The sequence below is a fragment of the Anneissia japonica genome, unplaced genomic scaffold (genome assembly GCF_011630105.1).
Source record: "Anneissia japonica isolate Jap-2015-1 unplaced genomic scaffold, ASM1163010v1 scaffold1594_len1068242_cov183, whole genome shotgun sequence".
NCBI classification, from domain to species: domain Eukaryota; kingdom Metazoa; phylum Echinodermata; class Crinoidea; order Comatulida; family Comatulidae; genus Anneissia; species Anneissia japonica.
This window is the reverse complement of record NW_022722535.1, coordinates 1-5,855: the sequence shown is the minus strand read 5'-3', so window position 1 is coordinate 5,855 and position 5,855 is coordinate 1. Positions and strand designations below refer to the sequence as shown.

General features: G+C 35.6%; 1 long non-coding RNA gene across 2 annotated transcripts; it reads right to left on the bottom strand.

Moving 5' to 3' along the window:
• On the bottom strand, positions 1–5,694 carry LOC117111958. Of its 2 annotated transcripts, XR_004445942.1 has the most exons (5): positions 5,313–5,694; positions 4,983–5,093; positions 4,031–4,181; positions 2,000–2,083; positions 1–775 (listed from the first exon to the last, which is right to left on the bottom strand). It is a non-coding gene; the product is annotated as an uncharacterized LOC117111958 (long non-coding RNA). The 2 variants fall into 2 exon arrangements; XR_004445943.1 differs by lacking the exon at positions 4,031–4,181.
• Positions 5,695–5,855: the final 161 nt, after the last annotated feature.

Here is a 5,855-nt window from a genome sequence, read left to right as displayed (position 1 = left end):
CCAACTTCGTGTCTATTGGATTTGCGTTTCAAAATAACGAAAATTAAAATATACACGAGTACCACGCTAAGCGTCATTGCAAAATGTATGTATATATACACGAACTGGCAATTGAAAATAGCAGGTAATGCAATTAAAAAAACCGGTAATAACCACAGTAATATTGATATGATAGCTAATCTACATTTACTTATAATCTGACCATATCTAACTGGAGCAGCGACAGCTAAGATGCGTTCCAAACTCGCAGCAAGAACAAAAATTAAAGACCAAAACATTATCATCAACGTTGTAGCTAAAATACTATTTGCATACGGAATGTAATCGGTAGTTGATAGGACCAGAACCATAATAGTGAAGTTAAGACACCCACTTATCAAATCGACGACTGCAAGATTAACTATCAAAACACTTGACTTTTTCCTTAGGTTCGGGATGCAACAGACAGTGAAGATTACGAACGCGTTTTCAAAAATGGCTGCAACGCAAATTATTATCGTTAAATAGGCACTAGCCATTCCGGCTGTGACGAAGTTTGTATTTGAATAAAGGTAACCATACAATTTGAAAGAACTACAATGAGTGTTTATATCCGTCATGTCGGTGTCATTCATGTTATATTTTTTGTGCGTCAATCAGATGAGCAAACAAACTTGTTTAATTTAAATGTTCTCAGACAGCAATTGATATACTGTTTGGTGAAGTTGATTCTAGTATCGAATATGTCTTGGAAGGTAGAGGTACTTGCTAAAACAGATGACAAAACACAAGAATTCTGTATAAGAAAGACGTTGTTTGTTAAAATGAATTTATGTTATTTCGACATACATCGACTACAGTACTATAAAGCTCGGTTTCCATAAAATCGCTCAGCCTATCGGCGACAGTCGCCGACGTCTGTCGGCTAGGTTGAATCTGGTTAAACTTTGCAGATTGCGTTGCAGACGATTCAGGATGCATTGCTAGCTGCCCGGACGCAGTCAGGAAGGCACCCCGATTCGTCTGCCAACGCAATCGGCAAAGTTGGACCAGGTTCAACCTCCTGACACCTGTCGGCGACTGTCGCCGGTCGGGTGAGCGATTCTAAGTGGTGGATCCATGGGGTAGCGAAAAGGACGTACATCCCACTCCTTCCTAGCTAGACCAGCCAATTACTACGAAAGCCCATTAGTGCCAATTAAGTAGTAATCCGTTCGTACGGATTATTAATCCGTACTATAATCCGTACAAACTAATTAGTAATCCGTACAAACTAATTAGTAATCTGTACGAACGAATTAGTACCGCAACACTTTCCAACGAATTGTAATCCGTACAAACGAATTAGTAATAAGTACGAACGAATTAGCAATCTGTACAAACGGATTAGAAATCCGTACAAATTAATTAGTAATCCCACAAACGGGTTAGTAATCAGTAAGAACGAATTAATAACCGAACGCATTGTAATCCGTACAAACGAATTAGTAATCAGTACGAACGAATTAAGTACAAACGGATTAGCATTCCGTACAAACGAATTGCAATAATAACGAATTATCATTGGTCTCAGGAAGCTTGGGTGGTGGAGAGGGGGGCATACAGAACGGCTTACAAAATCAGATGTTCTCCCAACCCACTATACAGAGAGAAAATACTGGGATTATCACACATTAATTAACATCTTTAAGCACTAATTACAGTAATATATTGTTATTAACATCATGTAATGAAGAATAGTTATAAAACCGAATAGGTTAACATTTCGAAGTTTTGTTTATCTACTGTTTTCATATTATAAAGAAATAATAAATTATATAATGAAGAATAAACTAATGAACAAATACTAACGAAGAATTCATTGAATAATAAATACAAGAGGAATTAAGTTTAATGAGTAAGAATCATTTTAACTGGTATGTTTTATAATATACAACCAACTGTTTACAGCCTTCAAAGGAAATACAGTATGACTATACCATAAAGAAAATAGAACTATTTTCTCAATGCCTATACTTACCTTTTGTGCCCGATTTGTTCATAACGCTCCTACAAAAGGGACTCAAGCGTATATCTCAAATGCTCGGACCTCAGCTGGAAACCCCTGCAAATTGAAAGATTGAAGATACATAGGCTAGCTACACTATTCAAAATTAGGAATGGTCAACTGAATGTGGATCATAAAATTCTACGTAAGAAAAGAGAGAAACAACATGTTGACCACGAGAGGACACTTTGAAGCACTACGCTAAAAAAGAGGAATTCACAAACTCCTTTTTTTTTTTTTTTTATTAAAACTTCAGTTGAATGGAACATACTGCTTCAAATCACAGTTGATCAGCCAAACGTCGTAACCTTTACGACATCACTACATAAGACCCAAAATTGTCTGAGTAGCGTACACTTCAACATTACGAGCCCGTGGTCTGCCTCTTGATTGGTATATTGGTACGGACATTCTGTATGATAATGAATGATCAATAATATTTGGCAATTCAGAATTTAAGTTTTACTATGAACCACTAAATTAAATTAAATATAGTCACACCGGACATTTTCGCTAAATTGTAGTGTGAAGGTGAAATTACCTCTCCATCAATCATTGATGATTATAATCCATAATAAATTTTAATATTTTGCAACAGTTACACGGAAACGCACCGTTGCTCTATTCAACACCACCCAGTTTTGCCTATCCTTCCTCGTCGACCTTTTAAAGTCAGGCTCCGGAGGAAAAAAAAATTTTGATATGTTGTACAACTGATTTTTCTAAGACAGAAAAAAGTTGTTTGACGAAAAACTGAGCAAAGGTGAATGAGATACAGATTTTTTAATATTTAAAAACTGGGGGGAAAAAGGTGTAAAAATGGGCGGTTACGCCGCTTTTTCCCCCAGTTTTTAAAAATTCAAAAATCTGTAGCTCGTTTACCGTTCCCCAGTTTTTCGTCAAACAACTTTTTTCTGTCTTGGAAAAATCAGTTCTACAACATATCAAAAAATTGTTTTCCTCCGGAGTCTGACTTTAACTAATGTTCAACAATGCCTTTAAATCCCATGACAGTACAAACTGCAGTTTACATCAGATTCTCAATTTTGTTGTGACAGGAGATTGACCCCGTAAATCAAACACATTTTGTTGATTAGGCCTATTTTACTTGTACACTGTACATAATAAGACGACTACTGACGTTGATAAACTTGATTAATGACTTTGGTTTTGAAATATTATGTGATTCAAATATTTGCATATTATACTGAAAAATAATGTATGTAATTGGCACTACTAGGGACTATGTAGTCAAAACGGCGGCATTATCAGTGAAATTTAGTAAAACTGAAAAAGTGCACCGGTGGATGGTGCTTGATATGGGTACGCGGAAACGCAATGTTGGACTGTATGCAACATCACCCAGTTTATATCCTTTATCTGTTGAGTTCAATCAATGCATTTCAATCCATTAACTCTACACATACAACTGTTTATTCGATTCTTATTTGTTTTCTTTCCTTGGTGGGTCGGTTACTTGCGTCAAACTTATTGATGTTATAAATTTAGGTGTGGAAATATAACTATTTTCTACGGTGGTGCTTGCCGTACCAACACTACGGAACTCGCGGTCGTCTGTGTCTTGTTTTGTAATTGGAAATCGCCACGTTGAAGCCATTTTCAGAAACCCTAAACAATCGGTTAATTCTAGAAAAAAGCCCGTGTTAATACACCTGTGTTTTAATGGTTTTAAAGAAACTAAGTTAGGTGGTCTAAATTAAATATAGTACCAGGACCCGTTTAACCACGCGTCGATAGGCTGGAAAATTACCTACGCGGATCCGAATAATTGACGTAAACACAGAATATACACAATCTTTCAAAATGATGTTCCTTAATTTATTGTATTTTAACGTACTGTTTTACCCTAACATCGTAATTTTCTCGCCTCCTTCCTTGGAGGTGTCGTTTTCGCTTACTCTACCTCTAAAACGCTCCCAGATTTCACTACCAAATGTGGCTTTCCTCGCAAAGCCGATGCTCGTGTGATTGTGAATTTCTTACCTATCAGGTCCAATACGGCTTGAAGTGTTAAGGCAAGCCTGCTTATGACTGATGCTGCGCCTATTAAACTGCGGTGGTGGACCAGTCACCAATCAATTTGATGTAGACAAGATTCTTTTCCGGTTATATGATCCCTGCAAAGGGTAGCCTACTGTACCAAGAAATAGATCTAAGTTAGGAACTGAAAATTTAATTCAAAAGGAAGTTATAAAGAATAGAAAAATAATTGATTAAAATAATAATAACATACGGGGTGACTGCTTTCATACCTTGTTTCGCGAAATAATTGTTAAGATAGTCAGAGGAGGGTGGAAAATATTTAACAAAATTGTTTCTTATTTGCCAAAAACACCAGACGGAAGAGAAAATAAGATGAACTTTTATTGGTAAAATAATGGGATATTTTAACATTTTCTACACCTCCTGTTAAACCGTACTCCTACACTTTGGGAGTCCTTGGGAGATCAGCTTTACCTACCAAAACCATGAATAATTCACAAAATTGTCTGCGCTCAGCTCTTGAAAATTGGTCTCGGGTAGCTTGTGGGTTGGGGGATATACACAAAGGTATTCCCAACCCACTGTTGTTTAAACAGAGAGAAAATACTGGGATAACCACAAATTAGATAACATCTTGCAGCACTGATTATTTATGTATTGTTATTATCATTATGCAATGAAGAATAGTTTTAATAATTGATTACGAAGTTGTTATAGGCCTATACTAAGAATTTCGAATTTTTTTTCTTATAAAGAAATAATAAATTATTTTAATGAAGAATAGACTAGGAATAAATATTAAATTAAGAATTCAGTGAATAAGAAATATTAGAAACAATTAAGTTTGTCGTGAGCAAGAATTCTTTTACTTTTGACTGGTATGTTTATCATTTACAACCAAATTAATGTTTACAACCTTCAAAATTAAAAAAAGAAACAAGGCTTTACTCACCTTTGGTATCCTAGTATCTGGCGTTAATGCACTTGTGCTTTCTCAGGTTGTCTGAAGTGGATTCGATGGGACCAGTTTTACTTTAAAAATGCAATGCGTAAAATATTGGTTCTATTAAAAGGCAAACAAAATTTGAGTTGCTTTGCAACACAAAACCAAAAAAAAAAAAAATGTAAATTTTCAATGGACTAAAAAACAGACAGAAAAGAAAAAAAAATAAGGAAAGAACGGAAATGGAGAAAATGCACGGATGTCTGGTCTGACATTTCTCAACACCGCCTCTACTGGATAATAAAGAACAAAGGGGATTTGCAGAAAATCGAAACTTACTTGGAGCAGGCAATCGTGTTGTCCATACCCAGTACCGCCTGATTATAAATTGAATGGAAATTTACCGATAGATAAAAAATAAATATGTAGAGTTGGAAGTAAGCTGACCCGTAAACGACGTCGAGCCTCACCTGTAACAACTTTGTACAATGATTCATTATGCAACTTTCGTTGAATTTGTATGCAAAGCAAGCAATGGAATCGAAATTATTATTTTCTTAATTGTTATATTAGTATGCCAAAATTGGTTTATAATGTTCATTTTTTGATCATTATTACGGAAATGCTTATATTATAGATAAATTTAATGACATGTGTTCGCTTATGTGTCTCGGTTTATTATATTTCATCAATCGTGCGACAGGTTTATTCTTATTGGTTCAGCTCGGGTTAACACACTAATCAGTGGCGGCGCCAGCGTCTGAAATCTGGAAGGGGGAAGTGAGGGGAAGGTAACATTTTAGGGGTGTAGTTTTTTCCATAGCAGACCGGAATACAATCATAATTTATAAAGTCACAGCATTAACGGGTAACGTTTCTAAT